The sequence below is a fragment of the Schistocerca serialis genome, chromosome 6, assembly GCF_023864345.2.
Source record: "Schistocerca serialis cubense isolate TAMUIC-IGC-003099 chromosome 6, iqSchSeri2.2, whole genome shotgun sequence".
Lineage (NCBI taxonomy): Eukaryota > Metazoa > Arthropoda > Insecta > Orthoptera > Acrididae > Schistocerca > Schistocerca serialis.
The window spans coordinates 675,848,257-675,873,912 of NC_064643.1; positions in this window are offsets into that span (position 1 = coordinate 675,848,257).

Sequence of the window (25,656 nt, forward strand, 5' to 3'; positions counted from 1 at the left end):
ACTAGTTTTTTGCAAATGCAAAATGCATTAATTATTCTACGTAATATTGAATACCATACTTGAATACTTCACAGACACAATCCAGCTAGAGGACAAACATATCTTGTGAATCCACACAGCCGGCCGGTGTGGCCGAGCGGTTCTAGGCGCTTCAGTCTGGAACCGCGCGAACGCTACGGTCGCAGGTTCGAATCCTGCATCGGGCATGGATGTGTGTGATGTCCTTAGGTTAGTTAGGTTTAAGTGGTTCTAAGTTCTAGCGGACTGATGACCTCAGATGTTAAGTCCCATAGTGCTCTGAGCCATTTCAATCCGTACATACCGCCATGTCCAAGTATCTTTCTTACATTAATATCTACACACCTCCCCAGCAGATTACTTCGCCAGTGTTAAGAATAAGGGCAAAATCGGGCAATGTCTCCGTATGCCATATACTCCAGTTTTTCGTTTCTTGACTTCTATGTCCTCCAGTTACAGTTCTTTGTTTTCGTGTAATCAACACATTAATCTAGTTTGGGGGCACGCATAGGGCTAGGTGTACATCAACATCGAGTCTGCAATAATTACATGCAATGCAACCGTGCTTTTTAAGCAGATCCACATATGAATGGCGCGTTATAAAATAATTTCTTTTTCGTATATCCCTTAATGCAGTAAACAATCTGGATATCGACATTTTCGGCCAGTACTAAAACGTACGGCAAAAGCACATTATTCCCAGCGGTTTTCTTTGCTTGTGTCAAGAATAAGATCAAAATCTAGTGTGAGAAATGCAAAGAGCAGATGTATGTTTTTAGGGACCTCTCTTCCTTCCTGGCAAAGAGACATATATGTAGTCTCCCCCAGCCGACGGCTACTTGTGGTTACCATGGCTGGCAATAGACCCACTTTCCTTGCGCATTCGTTGCTAGTGTGAGCTTACTACCAGTAAACAGGCTATAGAATACGTATTAAACACCATACATACATAGCCACTTTTAGTACACACAGAGATGATTATGACAGAAGGCTGCCATGGAGTACCTCTGCTTCCATTGTCGTACTTCCATGTAGAACATCAAGTTAAGATTTATTTTTTGTTTGAAAACTAACCACGCTTAAAAGTTGTTATTCCATCGGTTTTAAACTCTGCAAACAGTTGTTATGTTGACAGGCATACAACATCCAAGCAGGTCTAGCTAGGAGTGGAACTTTGCTCTATGTAGTCATAATAATATTCAGTTCCATTATTACCCTATAATTTAAACCGACATTAAAATCTTCTAAATCTCTCTCCAGGTACCAATTTGACAAGTACAAAGACGGTATGTTCTCGTGTTCCAATTCATACCTAATTTTTATCCTGTAAAATAAGACTTTTCTGGCTTTAACAAGTAAGTCTTTTCCTTGCTGCAAATCGTCAAACCATATCTTTTGAGGAGCACAACGTCAGCTCTTGTTTCCAGCATAACACAAGCGCTACACTACAAGCCCGTCTACAGCACATTGTTCTGAAATTTCCCTATAGAACTTCAAGTTTACATCTTTGGTTCAAACGATTTACCATTAAAAGGCTTCATTCCATTCGTTTTCAGCTCTACAAACGCTTATTCTGTTGCTAGGTGTACAACGTCCAGTCCACTGCATTTACTTATAATCTAACCATACGCTTTTAGCAGATCCAATTGGGAGTGAAGGTTAGTAAAGAATTTTCCTGTGTCTTTTTTGGTAGTAACGTACTCCAATCCGTCATTTTCGAACAGGACTCCAACAAATTGCCAGTTGCTGTTGCTGTCTATAGTAAAAGGTAATATCCTGCATGCCTTAATCGCAGCCAGATTTCTGCTTATGCTTTCTTTAATTTCGCATGTAACCCTAGCTTGTACACCTGCAATAGCGTCTTCTTCTCCAAATGCAGTATACATTCTTCGTTTAAGGCAGTTGTTCTAGACGTATTCCCGTGTTTTCGTTTTTCGATTTGGATTTCTTCTATTTCTGTTTTTCTTTCTCTTTCTCTGTTGGTGTTCAGAATCCCACGTAGTTTACAGATAGGTAATTAAACCTTTTTGTAGATAAAAATAGTTCATAAGCTTTCCTTGGTCTTCAATGTCAAGAAGATTTACTTGTATGCCAGTCAGTTTTCGTATATAGCTATAAACCTAGCAGAGAAGCTATAGATCCTTGTTAAACACTACACAACAGCTGTTCTGTAATTTATTCGTTAATTGGTGAGACACAGACGTAATAAGCATGGCGGATATTGTAAATACCGTTAGCTGATGTTTGACACACATTAACCGTCTTGTACAGGGTAAGATACTCGATTCATTCTGTAGCTATATGTAGTAACCTCCTTAATACCATGTTCCCAAGGCAAGGAAGAAATAAGAGATACACGTGTCTTGACACTTTATAAAATCTATAATACGATTACCAATAACTTGTTTCACTCCTGGGCTTGTGACTTGACATATTAATTTGTTACATGTGTTTATTCTATAGTAGGAGCTCAAGCACTTTGATGAATCCCAACTCTCTTGTCATCATCCACAATTACGCTGCTGGTTCCCTGACAATCTCCTTTCATGTAGAAAGCGTGGTGTGATATAAAGTAGTTACATCATGTATCATTAATTATTCCAGCTATATCCAAATCCAAAGGGTAACAGTCTCCTAAACGAATCTGCCCCAATACTGCAGCCTGCTCTTCTATTGGATCATCCTTTTTTATGGTGCCTAGTTCTATTTTAAGTGGTACAGCAATAGTAGTTCCATATTTTTCCAAAATGATTTTCAGTGATTCGTTGCAGATATTTTCTATCGTTCCTCTTGCCATCACATTGCCATTCCCATGCAGGAGAAATGGAAGCTTTGCCTTGACACTGCGTCTCCCATAGACTGTCTTCGAGAACTTCCTATGTGGAAAATACTTAAATAACATTACTGACCGATCTATTTCTCATCGCTCCTGACAGTCGACTTGATCGTGTATTTTAAGTATTATAATGTTTTTGGAAAGTAGATCTGTAATCGGTGTAAGCACATTTACATTCCTCTTAGTAGCTGCTTACCGTTTGCCGTGTAATCTATGTTTCCAGTGTTGATAACAAGATATTCCAGGATCTCCAGTAATAACCACAAATCAAAGCCTTTATATGTTGGTATCCTATTCCTCAGTAATACCTGATGGATGTGTAATACTTTGGAGGAATTCATGTTGATACTTCCCACTATCACAGAAGAAAGGGCAGTTGCCGCGGTTAAGCCCCCTTTTACACACTAAAAAGCATTATATTGGCACTCTAGTGAGTTATCAATATACAGTACCTGTTCCGAATGCTATTTGTTAATTGATAATACCTCGAAGTGATTGGAACAGAGTATAGTGCAGCATATCATAAACAATATTCTAGGTTTCTAATACGTATAATCAATTTTGATCCCAGCTATAAGATTCTACTGTGGCATAAACTGGTAGTAAACCATTCACTTACTAAACCGCTACTTCTGTTCACAGCAATATGAGGAGATAATAATAACTCGTTGACTTGCGTTGTGCCCACTTACCTCGAGCAGTTTAAGACACTCTTTCACTGGGTTCCAGATGTTGTGTTATTCTCTACCAAATCATAGAGCAGTAAGTAAAGCTCTGGTGGCAATTAATTGATACCAGGAGCGCCACGAGATGTCTTCGTTTCTGCGCTACTGGTGTGGCAGCCTGTCTAGACCAATGTCATGTAGTGGTTTGGCATTGCTGCTTCCACATAATACTGCAAGCACGAGTTAAAAATTCAGCTCGGTCTTTCTAAAACTACACCAAGCAAAAAATAAAGAAATTTCCGTTTTGTGTGTGGTAATGCACATCTAGTATTGAATAAAAATTTTATATCAAAATATTTATTTTAATTTTTTCAACCCTGCCAAAAATCCGAAAAATGTGGATTCTAATCTGCGATGATATACGTATGTCGGAAGAGGGCTGGTGGTAACCTGGAAAATTAGCCGTGATTCTTCGCACCATTCTGTTATATAACCATAATTTGTGGAACAATATTCGTCTTTTCTGCAGTCATGTGTTTAACCGTGATACCTCTTCATTCTTGATGCAAAAAACTGTAGATACGTTTCTCTGTTATACGTATACAACAAATCTGTTATCAAAGTAATCTTTGCTCAGTGGAAGGGTTTCCACAACTGAAGACATGAGACTTAAATCTAAATATAGTAATCAAAGAAATTACAGTGCTCTTGCAGCATCATAAACTTTTACAAATATGTAGATATGAATGTAAAATATATGTGACATCAAAACTACAGGCTGTCAAAGCTTCTGTACAATACAGCGGCGATGGTGAGACTGCAGTGCGAGACAATTAATGCTACAGTGAGTGGTGGCATGGAGGAAGAAGAGCTTGGGCATGCTTGGGATAACGCGTTATCATATACTGGGAATCGGGGCGCTGGAGGGCGAAATGTGTCGGTGGCTAAACACAGGGCAACAAAATGATTATGCCAGAATTCCAGCAACAATGATGTTGTGGCCCTCATCCATATGGTCAGATGCAATGAGGTCAGAATTTTGGAAAAAGTGATACTGACGTCAGCGAACTGCTGGCCATTTCTCTCGCTGGCCCTCTACTGAGGATCATGGTTTACGATCTACTTCTGAAATTGACCATAAACAAAATTTATCTGTTACATTATCACATTTCTATCATTTCTTCCAACAGCCATCAGATTGCGTCAGGTGTTACAGCAATTTAAGCAGTACAGAATATTTACTTTAGGTAATTTTACGCAAGAAACTTCAATATTCTTATAACGCTGTATCAGCTACTAATGTTCTATAGCGATACTGCTATATTCCGCACTCAACTGTGTTGAAGCGCAAAGATATTTCACATAGTTGGGTAAGATTTTGAAATATTACTCTGGTAACGCAGGAAGTTAAAAAGCTAGTCAATACACAACTGCTGCTTGGAATGCCAACAAGGAAGAAGAATTGATGTTACATGTAGCTCCTAAAGCACAGAGGCAGTTTGCTATGCACCTTTAGATCAGAGTGTCCACAGCACCAGTACAGCAGAAAGACATCCCACTGAGACAGGGATGCCGACACTGATGACGATGCAGAGTGAAGCAAAAAGGTATAAGACAGGTAGCAGATCAACTTTTCTTTCCATCTAGTAAGCAAACTATGTTCACAATCATTTCTGAAAATTGCAGTTCGGACACCTTTCAGCTGCAACCTGATTTACCAGATGGGCTAACCGGACTGAAGAAGAAGGCCTATTGAGGCCATAGTCACCTCACAGCAGCAGAATACATGGGGCAGCCCTGTGCAAGTATTAATCATTTTCAGGTGGTGGATCTACTCGGTTCACAGCCATCCAGCCTGAAGGAGGGTTAGATCTATATACATCTATTTCCTTCTGGTCTGGTCATCTGAAATCTTTGAAGGAACAGAGAATCCCATCTGGGGCACATATCCGCCATGAGCCACACCACCACCTTCCAAGTCATGATAGATGTGGAACTGAGAGTGCCACCATCCAGTAGGGCCTTCTCATGGCTTAGACGGTGGGTCCATGAAGCAATACATGATCTTGCACTAGACGGGCTTGCAGCTGCTACTGCCTACCTCTGCTCCTGCGAGCAGACTTCAGTACTGCCCGCCACTCTCAAGGAAACTGGCTGCAGTGTGACTCCTCATGACGACAAGCACTCGTACAACGCAGGCGCTACTTTTCCTGCACGCCGTTCACGGCACAATCAGGCGTACCATGGTCACCCACTTTCTGTAGCTGCATACGGTAGATGCATGCGGTCGCGGCTTGGGTGAGCGACGCAGTCCACACTACTTGGTAACTGGGCCTGTGACGTCATTGGGCGCTGCGCCTTTTTTCCGCCGTAGCTACGGTACGAGACTGCACGCCACTATCTGGTGTTGGTGCATACCTGGCGTGGCACTCACCACTCTTGCGCTTTTGCTGCAGGCAAACGACTGCAGATCATGAGGCAATATATGCTTTACTGGCGCCCTGGGCTCTGGCAGGCCATCAAAGAGTGAGTCACTTGTTACCCCTGTCCAGCAGTGGTATGTCAGCTAGATCCTGACCTTCACAGCCCGTTGGCACTACTTAACGCAACGTCTGATGACTCTGGGCGCTATAGTATATTTTATTGGTAGTTTTCAACAGGTCATCTTACACCAAACGAGGTAAAATGAGACATTGGGCTGGATCCAGAGCACATTTTTTGAGGCAGAGAAGTCTTGTATTCACCCTGACTGGCAGTAGTTTCACCTGCCAATAGGCTTTCGAAAATTTCAAGTCATTGATCAGTAACATACTCGTGTGGTAATACACCAGTCTTATTAAATACATTTAACTGCTGACTGCAGGACAGTTACTTTTATTTATTAACTGAACCATTGCTGAGTCGCCCACAGTGCCACTTTGATCATCACTCCAGGGGCAGTTTTAATACATTGGCTTTCGGTTGTATTACCACGTTTACGACACGGTACGTAGCTAGTAAGGCAACTCATAAATCCCCATCAAGTCATAAAAAAATCCTTCGTAATGCTTCTTACGGCGGAGGTACAACCATTTAATTCAATCTCATCAGGCTTTAAACCTGACACACGTTACACGTTCTGTAGCGAACGTGTAGGAACTGTAAGAGTTTCATGAACTGTATCGTAATGTCAGAGGTTTCTGTGTATGTGAGAGTGTGGTTCTCTTAGTATATGGTTTATATTTATGTTTTTCATGCCCATCGTAAAGAATTAGCCTGGAACGATTTTCACATTTTACTGTGTTCAGTATGCAAAGGTTCACGTTTATAAACATTATAATGGCACTGAGAAATGAGGTCTGCCGTTTTAATTGGAGCAGTCATTTGCATTAGCTTGACATCAACAAGTAGAAAGGTAATGGTGCTAATGTTTCATATAGTGTGGTTGAGAAGGTGTTTGCAGTTACAGTTAATGGCAGCTGCTCTCAACACTACTTAAACTTTCAGGCTAATAAATATGATTGCAACAGATATTCTTTTTTGAAGGAAGCAGACTGATAGAGATATTTGTTAAACAACTCTGTACTGTTAGTGGCGCGAAAAAGCTTAAATTTTGAATATTGATTATACAGCTGGAGTATTAATAGTAATCTTTGTTGGACATTAATTTTTATTATACCAGTAGCCTGTAGGAATTCTATGCAGTAGACATTCAGTATCAGCATATATGACAGATGGTACTTTAATTTGATGGTAAACTTGTCAAATTATGTACACTTTCCCTACCTATTAACCTGTTGACTACATGCGACAAGCAACTATGCAGACAAATTCTCTTTAGAGTGGAATTTGCATAAGTTACTACCCCATATTGAAACAGACTGATAACCAACAGAAATGTTACTGCAAATCCTTAAGATTTTCAAGGGCAATCTTGGTCTGCAAGGGAGAGGGAGAAAGAGAGAGAGAGAGAGAGAGTGAGAGAGAGAGAGAGAGAGAGAGGAGCGGGGAATTGAAGGGAGCGAGAGAGAGAGAGAGAGAGAGAGAGAGAGAGAGAGGTGAGGGTTAGGAGAGTGGAAAGGGAGTTGGAACATCACACATACAAACTCTAAAACATTTGCTTGTTTCAATGTGTATGACAATTTGTGGAGATTATCAGTTCATATTTACAAAGAGAGACAAATTGAATGTTTCACCTCATTTACGCATGTGGCCAGATTTAATATAAATTAAACCATTGCAAGCATTTTGTTGTGACCGCTTAGTTCATGAATTAAACGCATTTTCCCAAACACTTGAGGCCGTTAACCATCCGATACCGTGATTTTGTAATTTAATTGCTGGGACAAGCAGTTTTACGTGGTAGCAACGAAACCTCATATATCGGTCTCTTGCTATGCTAGAAACCTCTTTATCAGTAATTACTGAATCAATCAAAATGATTAAGAGAGTGGAGGTATTACATGAATTCTACTTTAGGCCACAGCTGAAGATCACTCATCAGCAGGGCAACACTCAATGTCATATATCCTGACCAAAGATGACGAACCAAAGGCCTGCATCAAAGGATAAGATGAGAGGTCAGCTTACATGTCGATGGGTAAAGTCAAGTTCAAGGACATGGTGAAGTTCCCAAAGTTTTACTGACGAGTAAATTGCTGTCCCATTCTTGTAATTCACATAAACATTGTAGGACTGGTCTATTAACCTGTCCTACCCAAATATTCAAAGCATGCATATTATACAGTATAACCGTCTAAGTATAAATTGTCCACTGCTTTTGCAGGTCGAAAAATCCAGCACACATATTTCGATTTTGATTTAGTCTTATTTCCGATATCAACCACAACATTAGAACTGCCTCTCTTATGCCTTTACCTTTCAAAAAGTTAGTCTTATCGTCGTCTAACATGACCTCAGTTTTATTTACCATTTTTCTGCACATTATTCTTGTCGACCACTTCCATGCATTAGCTGTTAATTTCATTGTGCGATAATTCTCCCACCTGTCAGCTCTATCAATGTTTAGAATTGTGTTAATGTTATTTTTCCAAAAGTTATATGGTATAACGCCAGGCTTATACAACGTACATAGCATGAATAGTCGTTTTGTATCCATTTCCCCAGTGATTAGAAAATCTGGTGGAATGTTGTCTATTCCTTCTGCCTCACATCATATTTTAAAAATTATGATAAATACATACAACAGGCTCCCCTTCCTAAAGAGTATCTCCAGCACTTCAACAAATACTGAAAAATATCACTCACAAGACAGATTTTAACAACTCAAATATCACATATTCCAGATGTCACAAAGAAAACAAACCATTGGAAAGAGTAACATGGGGAATTTAACAGACTTAACAATCATCCATCAAAACGTGCAATAAATAAAAATAAAATACAACTATTAGCATTTGGTCTCCAGTCTTTGAACTGCACAGTAGTTTGTATTACTGAGCACAGGTGTCGAGACACAGAAATCCAACATGTGGTATTATCATTGTATGAAAAGGCAAACTCTTACTGCAGAACTACTTCAAGGGGTGGAGGATCATGCATTTATATCAGAAAAGGACCTCAGTACAGTAAGTGAAGACAAACACTTTGACATATCTGCTATTGAATTAACAGGGCTTGATACCACTAAGAAATTATATATTTTGTGTGTGTATAGATCTCCGAGTGTTAGTGTGGACACTTTCTTCATTAAGTTAATAGAAGTTTTAGATAAAGTCTTAAGAGCAAAGGTCAACATCTATCTGTGTGGGGACATTAACTTCATCACTTATATCATAAATGAATCCAGCAGCACCTTCACAAATATCCTTCAAAGTTTTGACATGTCCCTATTGGTCAATAGTGCAACAAGGGTTACTACAATAACTTCATCAGTAATTGACCATGTGATCACAAATATGGATAAGGAAAAAGGCGATGTAGCAGTTAAAGATCTTGGACTATCAGACAATCTCTGTCAAATAACAACAATTAAATTCAGGCATCGAATAATTCCCAAAACTAAAAGCCTAAAAACGACATCTATCAGAAATAAAAAAAAATTCTAAATAAGTAGACAAACAAAGCTGGGATAAAGTGTATAAGGAAACCAATGGGAACATCTAAATTCTCCACATTGTTTAAACTGAACTGTGAAAAGATATTTTCAAAAGTATGTATACCTTTATCAACATCTCACAAAAACAGATGGTTAAGAGCAGGTATTAAGAAGTTCTCCCAAACACTGTAACACCTTGGTACCATAAAAAAGAGTTGTAATGATCCGGAATTCTTAAATTTCTATCAAAGATACAAAAAGAACTATAGGAATGGGCCGATTGTTGCAAGAAAGTCATTTAATGACAAAATAATGTATAATGGAAAGAATAAAAGCAAAGCAGTCTGGGATGTTGTAAAAAAGGAAATGGGGAGAGGCGAACAAATGCAGAATAACATACTGCCATGGCAGGGGGATAAGGTAATAAATGATCCACAACACTTAGCAAACTATGTTAATTTTTCAAGTGTTGCAGAGAAGTTACAGCAAAAATTCCCCAAAACAAATCTAACATCTGTAAATACTGTTGCACTAAATAAAATGAAATTACTACCAACCACAGAGAATGAAGTCAATAAAACTGTTGAAAAAATAAAAAATAAAAAGTCATTAGGCTTAGATGAAGTACGAAAGTGTACTGAAACAATGCATAAGGATTATACGAGGCTCCTTAACAAATATTATAAATGAATCCCTCACATCAGGGACATTCCTAGAGCAGGTAAAAAAGACAAGAGTTGTAGCAATACTTAAGAAAGGTAATGCAGAAGACATAGCAAATTACTCGCCCTTTTCCCTACTGTTACCATTCTCAAAAATAATAGAAGCAATTATGAAAGACAAATCAATGAATTACCTGAATAAATACAATCTCTTAAGTGAATCACGGGTTGGTTTCTGAAGTGGGAAAAATACAGTGTCAGCCATAGCAGAATTCAAAAACGTTTTACTTGATGCTCTTGAAAAAGGTGAGTGTGTCACAGGCATATTCTAGATCTTTCTAAGGCGTTTGATACCGTCGACCACAACATTCTATTAAATATATTAGAAGCATTAGGAAGAAGAGGGGTAGCTAGTGCCTGGTGTCGATCATATGTAACAGATAGGGTACAAAGAGTAGAGATAACACACACTTCAAGTACATTCAAACATTTAATAAAACACTTATTAGATCCAAAATAGATTACTATAGAGATTTCGCAAGGTAGCGCATTCGAACCAATACTGTTCCGGATATACATGAGTCACTTTCTCAGTAGTGTTACTCATAGTGAAAAAATTATCTTCGCTGATGACACCAATAATTTAGTCACTGAGAAAACAAAATAATTCCTTGCTGAGAAGGCAAATGGAACTATCAAATTTTATATTGGTCAATAAGCAATAAAGTGACATTGAAAGTATAGAAAACTAATGCCATCAATTTCAAGAGGAAAAATGACAGTGTCAAATTAAATATAGATCGTACCTCTATAGAATGTGTAACAAATGCAAACATTTCTATGAATGAGTTTTGATTCTCAGTTGAAGTGGTGTGAACACAGAAAGTTACTTGAAAAAAGAATGCCATTAGCATGTATGCCCTTAGAATCCTATCATCAATATATAACAAACTGTGTGTCTTCATTATATCTTATTCATATGTACACTCAGTTCTTAGCTATGGCATTCTTTTTTGGGGAACAAATGCGCAAAATTTGAACACAATTTTCAAACTCCAGTAAAGAGCCATGAAAATAACAACCAAAAGTACTAGTCGAGCTCATTGTAAAGATCTGTTCAGAACCCTTGGGATTTTAACTGCTGAATGTGAATATATTTACTGTCAGTTGTGCACATCAAAAATAACATTGGTAATTACTTCTCTAACAGCTCTGTCCATGAGCATGCAACAAGAGATAGACTCAACTTACATTTACCAAAAAAGAAATAAACACAAAACTCGAAACAGCATTTTCGACCGAGGAATAAAATTGTACAATAAATTACCAAAAGAGATTGAAGAAATTGCGAAAATACACTTGTTATAAATGGCTTCTAAAAGGTATATTTTATGCAATACGTTTTATACAATGAAGGATTACTTAGCCAAAACAGAGTTGGGGCTTGATAAAAAAAAAATTTTCAGAAATAAATAATAATAATAATGGTTACAAAATTTCCAACATTCCACGTAACACCTTCACTTTATGTTTCTTTCCTTCTCTTTTTCCTTTCTAGAAATACTTACCCACAAGCTATGCATAGCACAATACTAACACCTCTTCCTCTCTCTGAGCTCAACATCTCACTTATTCTGGAGGGATGCTGACTCAGTTTTTCAGTACAGCAAATGTGAAGTTGCAGTACAGAAAATGGCCCAGAGATCACTAGTTTGAGTGTGTGTGTGTTGTGAGTGAAGTGTTGTGAAACAATGTATATATAGTGTGTGCAGTGAGTGATAGTGAGATATGAGTGAACAGATTACTTAGCCAAAACAGAGTAGGGGCTTGATAAAAAAAAATTTCAGAAATAAGTAATAATAATAATGGTTACAAAATTTCCAACATTCCACGTAACACCTTCACTTTATGTTTCTTTCCTTCTCTTTTTCCTTTCTAGTAGTACTTACCCACAAGCTATGCATAGCACAATACTAACACCTCTTCCTTTCTCTGAGCTCAACATCTCACTTATTATGGAGGGATGCTGACTCAGTTTTTCAGTATAGCAAATGGGAAGTTGCAGTACAGAAAATGGCCCAGAGATCACTAGTTTGAGTGTGTGTGTGTTGTGAGTGAAGCGTTGTGAAACAATGTATATATAGTGTGTGCAGTGACTGATAGTGAGATATGAGTGAACAATGTGGCATTATATGTTTTAATAAATTATTTGTAAAAAAAATATTTTATACCAAGAGTAAATCTAATGATTGTCTCTAACTAGAAGCCTGTGAATATATGTGTATACTAATTCGCTTATTTTAAATTGATACAAATTTGTAAAATACTTTGACATTTCCTACATCCTTGTAAAAAGGGACCAACAGATGAATAAAGCTGCTACAACTACTACTACTACTACTACTACCACCACTACGGTCCCAGGTTCAAATCCTGCCTTTGGCATGGATGTGTGTGATGTCCTTAGGTTAGTTAGGTTAAAGTAGTTCTAAGTCCTAGGGGATTGGTGACCTCAGATGTTAAGTCCCATAGTGCTCAGAGCCATTTGAACCATTTTTTTGCCTACTACTACTACTACTACTACTACTGATTCAATTAGGGGATCCAGCCTCTCATCTGTATCGACTACTGTTCATTCCTCTATCACATCATCAGGAAAGTCTTCGCCCTCAAAAAGACCTTCAATGTGCTCTTTCCACCTACCCGTTGCATCTTCTACATTTAAGAGCGGAGTTCCCACTGCACTCTTAATGTTACCAGCCTTACTTTTAATTTTACGTAAAATTGTATAGACTCTTATATGAGTCAGTCGTTTTGGTAATCATCTCATTTCGATTTCATCACATTAACGCAACCGTTTCGCCTTAGCTTCCCTATACTTCCTGCTCATTTCATTCCTCAGTTACTTTTATTCCCATATTCCTGAATCCCCTGAACATTTCTATACTTCCCTTTTTATCGATCACAGAAGTTTTCCTTCTGTTGCCCATGATTTCCTCGCACTTACCTTCTTCGTACGTATGTTTTTCTTTCCAAATTATGTGATTACCATTATTTGAGATGTGCACTCATCTTAACTGGACTGCCTTCAGAGCTATTTCTTCTCACAGTATCTAAAGCCTGAGAGAAGTTCAAGCACTTCTCATCATTCCTTAGTGGTTACATATCCCACTTCTTTGCACATTGATTCTTCCTGCCTAGTCTCTTATGTATCTGCCTATTCTTCATCTTTAAGGAACTGTATTCTGAGTCAGTATCTGCTACTGGGTAGCCTTACATTACAAAATCTGATTTTGGAATCTTTGCCTCACCATGATGTATTTCAACTGATATCTCCCTGCCTTTCCTAAGCATACATCCTCCTTGTGTGATTCTTGAAGGTACTTTTCCCAGTTACTAGCTGAAATTTATTGCAGAACCAAATTAGTCTTCCTCCTCTCTCACTCTCAGTACCAAGGCCATACTCTCCTGCTATTCTTTCTTAATCCCCATTACTATTCCATTATAATCGACATTTACATGCTGAATCACCCATTCAGTGTCCTTATATACTTTCTATATCTCTTTATCTCCCAATTAGATGTCGACATGGACGTGTTTGAGTGGCCGCCCGGTTTGAGGCGCCATGTTACGGATTGCGCGGCCACACCCGCAGCAAGTTCAAGTCCTCCCTCGCATATGGGTGTGTTTCTTGTTCTTAGCATAACTTAGTTTAAATAGTGTGATAGTCAAGGGATCGATGACCTCAGCAGTTTTGTTTCTTAGTAATTCACACACATTCGACGTCTTTATGTGTATCTGAACTGTCATTGACGGTGTTGGTTTTCTGTCGATTCTGATGAAAACAAACACGTCACTGACCTTTTCACAGAAATTCAGTCCCCGCCATAACTTTAAATTCATAACCAATCCTGTTTCCATTATACTGTTTTCAGTTGCTGATTACATTTTCCTATTTTCATCTGACCAGAAGCATTTGTTGACTTCCCATTTCACTTCACTGACTCCACCAATATCTAGATAGAGCATTATAATTTACCTTTTCAGATTTTATGGCTTCCCTACTACGTTCAGACTTGTGACATTGACTTCCTGACTCGTAAAACATTATGCTTTTGTTGGTTACCTCTCTCTTAACTGCCCCCTTCCTGAGGTCCCAATGTAAGTTGAGAAAATTTGTCTTTTTGAAAGATACTTTTGGAAATCCTGTATTGTTTGTTTTTGTAATGATATGTATAAATTATTGAGGTGAAATTTTGGTATTTCGTTTGAACTGTGCAACGTAATTACATCAATGTTTATCGGAAGTAGTACTTATTTTCATTCTTCTAAAAATGTAACACACACTGGGGCATACAAGAGTCTCTCTGCTTATTTACATATTTCCATCATGCTTTGCAACTGGCATATGTCTATTGGCTTAAACGCAACGTCACAGACATTGACTAACAAAGATTATTAAAAGATTTAAACTAACTCAATATGTGTATGAACTTATGTAGAGCTGTTGCTTCTCTATTGATCTAAGAAGGTGAAATTCCTGTACATTGATATAATGTGTCCTCTACATTGTATTGAAAAACATTTTTTTAAGTTGTAAAATTTTAGTTATAATAGCACTTTACATAATAAACTGTGGTAAATGTTGTAGTAGATAATATAAACCTTTATAGATGATAACCTAAACGGTTTTCTTAGTCTACAAAAAAAACTAACTGTTATGATTACACATTAGCAGAATGTTCTCTTCCTTCTGGTTCATAACTCTTTTCATGCTTATTGCGGTATTTCCAGTTGCATCTGTGTAACCACCCATGTTCGTCTCTCCTTATGTGCCTGTAGTACACATGTATCGGGATACGCAAACTTGAGTATTGTTCTGTGGTGACGACTAGTTTAATTCTGTACACTGTCTGAAAGATGTCATTTCAGTTACGATAATTTCGTTTCTGACTGTAAATTGTATGTATATAACTGGAGGGCATACTATGATCGAAAATACGAAATTAGCTTGTGTTCCTGACGGATTGTAACAGCTTTTCGATGAATAATTACCAAAGTTACTTCAGTGTAACCATAACAGAACTTTTGGAATATACCACGCTATTTACTTTTAGACATGACTGCTAATGGCCTAGGGATATGAGAACATCAGTGGGACGAGTAGAGTTAATTGCTCTGTTCACATTCCTTCGTTAGCCAACAGAGTAATATCAGCTGGTTTAATAACATGTCTGTTACAGTTGGTATTTTCAAATGTATTAGCTGTGGACGTGAACTTGATTAAACATCAATATTCAAAGGTACACCCATTGATTGTGCTAATGATTAAATACAGACTATGTAAAATTCGAAAACAAAAACTATGTGGAGACTTAGAAGACATATAAGGAATGCTACTTGCGCCTACCGACAAAGGTGGATAAACACAGAAAAATCGCCGATGGTTGCAGTGAAAGAGTTAGGGTCAGTCAGGCAGTGACACAGTCTCACTTAACCACATTGCTCTGAAAAACTTCAAGACAAAATATACAAAGTAACGTAATAAAATAACATCTCGGTTGAACTGAATATTAGACGTCTCCCAGTCATGCACACAAAGGTGGACTTCTCATGGTGTCCTGTCACGGTGACTATAGCGACAAATTGGGCGTGCACAGCCAGAAAGGGCAGTTAACATTTGCGGCAATGGGAATGGATAATGTGTATGAGTCAGCGAGCAGTTACCGTAGAGTGTTGTGATGCTTTTCTTTATAACACGCCCTGGATAAGAGCATGTGTGTCACTTCACTGTGGGAAAAATCTTCAGGGCACAGTAGGAAGTATGAAATGTGACACGAACAGCCCAGGAGGCAGGAATTGCTCATAGCACTGGTCCACATACGTGGGGCAGTTTCAAAACACATGCACTGATGCCCGAAGGAGAGAAGATGGTTTCCCATGGTTCGTTATAGCTGCAGATAACCGCTACATCAGCCAACAGACAAAAAGGCACATGTCAAACTGGAGGTACCATTGATAGCACATTAACAAGACTGCACACTCTCCACAGTGAAATGGCAACTGGACAGGGAGGCTCTCTTTGTCCGACGACGAGAATGTTTTGTGGCATGACACCTGTACATCCGTGACACCGTTTATGAGGCTCCAAGAGTGCAGGGGGTAAGTAAGCAAACGGGGAGTGACGTCCCAGGCTATTCTCAGATGAGAGTCTAGTCAGTCTAAGTAGTGATTCTGGACGTAACCGCACAAGAAGACAGGTGGGAACATGTAATGCATTCAAGTGCATTCTCGAACATGATCATTGTGGTTATTAAGGTATTATGGTGCGGGGAGTTTAATGCTACGCCTTCCTAGAGCTGTTAATTTCTGTAATATAACATTTAAATGAGAAGGTAAAATGGCGAAAGAAAGAAACATCACACTGTCAGCATGAAGAGGCAACATATAACACTCATAATCAAAGGAAGGCATAGAAACTTACTCTGTTGTTGTGGCACAAAAAAATCCAGCAAGAGAGTATTACTTTGAACACACAAGTTTTTCTATGGGCCCAGAAGTCGTTGTTGGAAGGCAGTAAACTTCGTGAGAGATGTCCACAATACTGGTGATTGTCAGTGAAAGGAAATATTACAGTCAGACGTGTCATAATATAGACTCAAGTTCGATTCATGAATGTTGAACTGCGAATGCGATAACGCGCTTATGTTGAGCCACGAAATTGTCTTCTTCCTTCTAAATTAAATTGTTCAAGAAATATGAAAGCGATTTCTTTACTACAGATTCATGCATTTAGCTACTAAAATAAAATCATAAATGACTTAAAGACATTTTTTATTCCACAATAAAATTAACCGTTGAACAGATAAAACAACTTTATAGAAGAGAGGTTCGAGGAAGAAGATATCAAAATAAGGTTCCTACTGTATACATATTCTAATCCCTACCATCGTTGAAACACAATGACATTCTACACAGGCGTGGTGATTAGCTGAGAAAGTCAATTGTTGTACATCGATATGCTATTCAAATTTACTTTACTCACTACATTTGGGAGGTGGAAGCAATTGTTGTACAATATTAGTAATCACATAGTCATCTGCTGAAGGAACTTGGAGACTGGCTTTGCTAAAATAATAGTATTAACTGTTTCCTGAAACGCATAAGTAAATGAGTGTAACAAGTATTGATATCTTTGTCATGATATTCACGCAAGGGATATGAGGACAACATATTTGAATAAATTTTGCAGGAAAATACTAGGTGTCATAACTGAGTTTGAATTTACGGCTATGCTCAAGACTGAATTTCCTTGAATCCCCCTCCCCTCTCCCCATCCGATTGCAGTCAGCAGGACAACTAAGGAAACTGTTACAGGCCTTCTGAATTTATAGAATTTAAGATATGGTAGGTCATTTCAAGTGAATTTATTTTCGTTCTTAATTCTCTACTAAATACAGAATATATGCTGAGTCATTTTGATACTGTTGTTGTCATAAGTATTACTTGGTAAAGTTGAAGAAAGAATATTATCTGTTAGATTTCAAAAGGAACTGTCCTCTATTTGATATCTTTGCACATGTCGGAACCTCCAGCCATAATAAGGTGTCCTTAAGTGTACTTGTTCTGTAAGCATGACTAAATTATATCTTACTTTTTCCTCCCAGGAGCTTTCTTCTCACAGTATCTGTGAAAGAGTATCTGCACACTCGTTTGTTTCCTTTCCCTTACCAGCTCCGTTGTAGTGTACTGTGTTGCACATAGTGGCAGATTTTTTACTATTAGCTCGAATAGTTCAAGATATTCTGCCACATGGCGTTTGTTGGTTAGCTGCATAAGTGCATATGAATCTGTTAAACTCACGAAAAATTCTCTCAACTTGCCAAATTCCCATATGAAATTCCTATATCAAAATCTGCTTGACTGTGTTCTTTTTACTGGTGGAATTCGATTCATTGTCAGCGACTAAGGTAGCCGGCTTGTCAACAGTTAGTATCTAGCCAACTAGAATTATTTTGTTAATCGGAATTGTATTGGAAAGTATTGGGGTTTATAATCTGTCATATTTTGAAAAAATTAAATATAGTGCTAGTAGATGTTTGATTCCACCACTGGCTGAAGGCAGTGGTATGGTTTGTTGGGTAGAGTGCAGTTCCGTGTGACAACATCTGTTTGACAGGTTTGTTCTCAAACATACCATACAGGTTTTTAATGGCTGCTGTTGCACATGCTTTCACATGTTGTGGAAGTAAAAGTAAAAGATTTCTTCTTCATCAACCCTTTACTGCAACCTAATTCCTCACACATGATGTGTATACCACATCAAAGGATCTTGATGTACAAGCGTACTACGTGTCAGACTACTCATTCCACCTACAGAGCCGTTTAAGGTCGCGGATTTTGTAGTGATGGGTTAGTTTTAGAGTGGATTTTTTGAAACTAGTTATTCTCATTTCTTGCATCAATGCTCATCATCATGTAAAACTTCCCTATTCATATATGTAGCTAACAAAATATTGTCTGTAATCGCTATATTTCTTTAATAACACTCTCTAAGCTGAGGTTTGTTTTACAAGATCAAAGACTTTTCGCATTAGTTGGAGAAACCTCAAAAACAGCATCCCAATGCTGACCGACAGACCAGATATTTGAGGCTCATTTCACACATCATCAGAAAATTTATGGTTTGATGATCACAGAAAGCTTTAAAACGTTTGCTGTAAATATAGTTCACGTTTTAAGAGTCCAGACTGCAGCTAGGGCTTACCATTCTGTGGTATATTAGGACTGTTCACTTCCTGAAAGTATAAAGCTTGAAAAACCTGTCACACAAGCATCACATTTACTTTAATCCTCATGAAACTAAAACAAACATGTCCCCATTCCTGAGAAAGAGGATCAGTTATGCTAAAGGAATGTTTTGATATATTAAAGAGAAGTAAGATTTCAAAATTTTCCAGCGCATTCTTGATTGTATCGAAGTGCTCATGACAGTTCTTTGACCCACTCCTAGGGGCATTTTTCTTTAGAAAGCTTAATAATGCATTACTGTTTAAAAGATTATTAGGCATTAAAAATCAATAAATTAACGCAATTCGAGGAATACATTAAGTGGTATTCTAGTTTTAGGATTTAAAAAAGTCTTCATCATACTAGCCTTATCTGGATCCCGTGTTATACCTATGGAAACCACAAGGCCCTGGTATCTGATTATGTCTCTCCCAAAAATTGATTTACAGTGACTCTAGCATTTTAAGTATTCTGACGTATCCTCTCTAATAAATCAATGTATTCTTCCCAAATAGGGGTATCTATTAATAAGTGTTCCACATGTAAGATTAGATTGTCCAATATCCCAGGCCCTAATACAACCTCTAATGTTGTGTTAAAAAAGCTTGAACTTACACACAATCCAATAGGAAACACATAAAGCTGATAATTTACTCATAAAAATATGAATGTTGTATATTTTCTAGTTTCTTCTTAGAATCTAACTTGCTAGTACAGAAGATGCCATATTGAGGAGGAAGAGACATAAAAACCATGAAATTATTTTAGCTGATCATCTATATTTTCTGGTCTAGTAGAGTCTGGAACTATTATTTGATTAGTATCATATGCATCTGTACAAAGCATTCATATGAACCAGGATTACCTACTTATAGTAATCGGGAGCAGTAAGGTGACTGCGATAGTTCTATTATTATCAACAGTACCTCTTCTCTTGTCTATGGTATGGAGTGAGAATTTTAACAGCAAACTAAATCTGAAGGTATGTCCATGTGATATTGAGTGGTACATATGACTTTTGGCTTTATATTAAGGATCTGTATATACCTTGATAACAGATGCATTAAATTGGCCTGCTGCTGGGAGTTAACAGTAGGAGATTCTGCCTCCTTGTCATTCATGATAACTTTGTTACTGTTCACTGAACTGTAGTGAGGAGTTTGGGTGTTTATTTGTGTAACTTTTGTAACACACAAAATTGATACCATTATCGCGCTAACATGAATGCTGCAAAATTTCTAGATACTTCTGAGAGACTCACCTGCTACTACAGGTTCCTACATCAAGGACCAAGACATACCAAGATATTTTTGTAGCTGTTCATCTAGTATTTACCACCTGGTACAAACTGGAATAATGATTTGATGAGTAGCCTGTGGATCTAGTAAAAGGTGAACATTACCACCAGATTTAGCTACTTCTAATAATGAGCTGCAAGAAGATAACTGTGATGGTTCTATTACTTTCGACTTTAACGTCTGCGATATTTATTAAATAACCAATAACTTTTCGTCTATGGGATGGAGTAAGAGTTTGTCAGTAAATTACATGTGGAGGTACATATGTATAATATTGATAAGTATGTATGATACCCATCTTATTAAAGATATCTATTTATGTCAGTAAGAAATGTATTACGTTGGCCTGCTGTTAGGAGTTTGTAGTTAAAGACTCAGCCACCTTGATGTTTATGTTAATTTAGCTATTATTTACGGAATTGCTGAAAGGAGGTTAACTACAGAATTGTGTACTTTTTGGGATATACAAAAGTGATAATTTATTCCTCCAAATGTGAACACTATACATTTTCTAGATTCTTCTGAGAGACACACACCAGAACATAGCTCTCAGATTCAGGATGAAGGTACGTAACACCATGATATTTTTGTGGCTTTTAGACTAGTATTCTAATATTCCACTGAAATAATGACTTGATTCATAGCATGTGCATCTAATACAAGTTGAACATTACTACAAGGTTTAGCTATTGATAACAATGGGCTGCAATGAGGGGATTGGGATGGTTGTATAATATTCCATCGGACATATATCTTTGGTGACCATCTGTCGTTTTGGTAGTGGAATGGAGTAAAGGTTTTAGCAGTGAATGATTTGTGGAAGTTGTTCCATGGTATATTGGTAAGTGTGATACCTGTCTTCTAGTTAAAGATATGTATGTACAGTCGTGGACAAAACGAGCGAGACCCCTCACCTTTTCGTTATGCTGATCCGCACAGCTTTAAAGGCTGCAACACAGCATAAGCGGCAAGGCGACGAAGTGCTACCAACATACTATGCACAGGCGTGAATTTGAAAAACTATCGGAACTTTGTCAAACTGTTTTCAATCATGCTGGTTACTTCAAATGGCTCTGAGCACTATGGGACTTAACATCTGAGGTCGACAGTCCCCTACAACTTAGAACTACTTAAACCTAACTAACCTAACGACATCACACACATCCATGCCCGAGGCAGGAATCGAACCTGCCACCGTAACAGTCGCTCGGTTCCGGACTGAAGCGCCTGGAACCGCTCGGCCACAGTGGCCGGCAATGCTGATAAGTGCGTTAAGCACAACACATAAATATAAGATATAAGAGAAAGAATAAACGCTAATTAGTATGAACTGTATTAATAAAAATGAATTTCAGCTTATCGAGATAACCTAACTGTTTTAGTAAGACAAAATACCCCAGATCGTAACCAATTAGCAAAATATTATGAGCATTCTAACACGAAATGGCCTGTGTCAACGCTCAGACCAATCATACTAGATTACTGTTGCTGACCAATCATGAAAGTGTGCTAATTTAGCAATGCGTGAAGATTCATAACGAAATTCAGTAAAAAATATTTCTGTATGACACATAAGTCAATTCAACTATTGTCAGAAGCGGAAAAAGTAGGCAGTAACAAGTATGAAATTCTAGCAGAGTTTCAGATTGATATCAACAGGGAGCCATTACAGAATAAAGGTAGCAATTAAACGTATTGGGGGCTTGAGAAATTCTTAAAATTGCTTTACTGATAGTCTGCCTCCATCGAGATTAGAACCGAAAACAAACCAGACCTCCCTTGCAGTAGCAAACACTTTCACTACACTAGCAGACAACCCAGGCAAAGAGCCCTCTATTATTACCACAGATATTAATTAGCCGGCAATTTCACAATGAAAATAGCAAAATGAATTGCAGTTTCTGTTGCATAGAGCTTTCTTGACTCAAAAAACTGAATTTTCTACCTTTATGTCGCCGCTCATGTGACAATCATTCGGTATGTTTATCGAAATAAAAAAATACCGTTACTAGCTAGTAAATTTAGTAGGATAATTCTGCACCACACCAGGAAATAAGCGGCTAAACAACTGCCAAACGTACTCTACAATGTTTCGATTTCTCCATTACACTCGCCACAGCGAGAAAACGTTCATTACCTGAAGTGTTTCTTAAGCTAGCTAGCAGTGGGAATGCTCGCACTTCTAAAACGCATTGGCATTAATACTGGGATCTGAATTTTATCACGTGTATAGGCAAATGGACTTTCTTTGCTTTCCTGTAAACGGGTTGTGGTTCGAAAGCATAGCTACGAATAATATGCTGATGTATCGACTGCAACTAGAACATTTCGAATATTTATGCAGCCCTCATCTTCAGTAACTGTCGTAGCTATTTTCTTTGTTCGGTTTTCGTCACCTAAATCGGTAAAAATGGAACCCTACTAGTCTTATTATCTTGACCGTCTGCCTGTCTACCCAACTCGTAAAACCCGCTTACCTCGAGTAGACATAATAAGCGGAAATGTATCGCACTTCCTGCGGTATACGGTCCCTTGGCGGTGTAAAAAAGTGAACTTCTATGTTAGGATCCAGTATGACTGGTCTGGACGATGACACAGATCGTTTCGCAGCTGAATGCGCATAATATTTTGCTAATTCGTAACGATCTGGGGTACTTTGTCTTACTGAAACAGTTATGTTATCTCGATATACTGACATTCTTCATTAATGCAGTAGAAACTAATTAGCGTTTCATGTTTGATTTATATCTTATATTTACGTGTTGTGTTTAACACACTAATCAGCATTAGTATAGTCTTACAGATGACTGAAAACAGTCTGACCAAGTTAGGATAAATTTTCAATTTCACGCCTGTGCATTGTATAGTACTACGTCGCCTTGCCTGTTATACTGTGTAGCAGACTTTAAAGCTGTGCGGATCTGCATAACGAAAAGGCGAGAAGTCTCACTCGTTTTGTCCACGACTGTACATCAGTAACAAATGTTTTAGTTTGGTCTGCTTTTGGGAGATATTTGGGAGGATTCTACACATTGCCATCATTCTTCATCAAACTGGAATGAGGAGGCCGGTTACTGATTTCTGTAGCTTTCTTCTTGAGAAACACAATTCTAATGCCTTGCCAGTATTTACCATACTCAGCTTTCTTATGAGATCAATAACTATATAATCATCATCAACACTCAGATAGCACTTACGCAAAAGAAACCTACTCTCATGTCCTTCTTTCTGAGAAATTCCATGGCAAAAGTTTATTTGACTTCTAATCCACTTGCAAGTAAAATTAGGCCGACAGTGTCTCAGTTTCCTATATCCATATGAACCTGTATCTGCCCTCTGATATGTCATAATCTGACACAGACTAGTCCTATAACCTTGCTGTTTTGTACTGAATAGAAATGTACCATCATAGCCTCACTAATCTTGCTAAATGAACTTGCTGACATCACAGTCACAGCAGCACCTGTGTCAGTAACAGCTGTAGTTGGAAATTTTCCCACAATAGCAGTAATAATACCGTTAACTGTAGCTTTATATTGATTAATACCTTTACATTGATCAGAGCCTGGCTCATCTATAATGTCTGTGTCTTCATTACACCTTAAAAATTCAGTGATTTGTTTCCTCTGACCCCACACCAGTTCACAAGCGTAATTGAAGATGCTACATTGTCGAGATCTATTTTGTTGAATTGGTCACAGTTGAGTGGGATTCCTGTCACCACTATAGCGTTTATAACCGTATTTCGTGTTCACCTCCAGCACAGTTTTGCACTCTACCACTTCGATGATGAATGCTATATACATTCACCTGACCTTAGTTACTGTGATTATTGTTGTTTTTGTACTGACATAGACCCTATTCGTTATATGGTATTGTGGGTGGTTACTATTTTCTTCCTGTGTTAGAATTTGATGGATCCATTTAACAGGCTGTGCGTTATGCAGTGGGTGTGCTGCCAGCTGCTTCACAAAGTGCATGCAGCAGTGTTTTGATCTCCAGTGATTGTAAAATTCCATTCGTGGTTGGAATGGACAGACGTGTGCCATCATTATTATTACATTAGTCAACAGCCATTTTGCATCTGGAATGTGATAGATCAACTAGTATGTATTTTGGTGTGTAGAATCCGCATATATACCTTTCAAAATGATCTAGAACATACCCTTTTTTGGGTTTTTAAAGGTTTCTAATTATTCGTATTCAGTATTTCGCTTTTTCTGTTATTGTGTTTTGTTGTTAACTGTTTGTTTTTGATTTGCAGAGGAGAGCTATATGATCTAAAAAACGTCAGTAAATCGTTGGTGTGGTAATCCAGAGATGTGAAAGAGATCCTCAATGAGTGTTTCCTGTGAAAGATAGTGCAAACTTTTTGTCTTTAAACTTACACTAAGAAGAACGGTAACTAGCAAATCTCGATGCTGTCTGAACCACCCTGACAACTTTTGTTCTGTGTGTGGAAAATTCACTCCAAAAAGTGCAAAGAAAACCAAATACTGATTTGGTTAAGAAGACCTATAAATTGTATTTTGATTGACCGGTTGGTGATCAAGATAATAATTTTGCACCTTTTATTGCCTGCATAATCTGTACTACAACCCTAACCGAGTCGTTGAACGGCAAACGTCGAGTCCTGCCATTCGCTGCTCCGATAGTGCGGTGTGAGCCTAATGACCATTACTCAGACTGTTACTTCTGTCTTACAAATGTTTCGGAACATTCAAGCAAAACTAGACTTAAAATAGGGTATCCAAATATATCTTCATTGCATTTGCCTGTGCCCCATGATAAGGGATTGTCTGTTCCTGTTTGTAACTTGAAAGCCACAGAACCCAACACCAAGTGAATCAGAACGTATTGAACATGTAGAAGAGTACTGCCTACAATATCATGACACTTCACCTCAGCTCTTTAATAAAAAGGAATTGAACCATTTGGTTGACGATCTAATACTTTCGAAACAGCAAGCTCAACTCTTGGGGTCGAGACTGCAAGAACGATACCTTCTAGCTCCAGGGACAAATGTTTCCTGTTTCAGATTAAGAGGTGTCTCCTTCGCTCATTTTTTCGATATGCGGAATTCAATGTCTGTATATAAAAATGTCAATGATCCGACGATGCAGCTAGATGTACAACATCACCCACAGGAGTGGCGACTATTTATTGACTACAGTAAAACCAGCTTGAAACCAGTACTACTGCATAATGACAATAAATTTCCATCGGTACTTTTAGCTTACGCAGTAGGCATGAAAGAAAATTGTGAAACCATGGAATTTCTGCTAGACGCACCCAAGTATAAGGATCATGAATGGCAGCATTGCTGTAATTTAAAAGTCGTTGCGCTCCT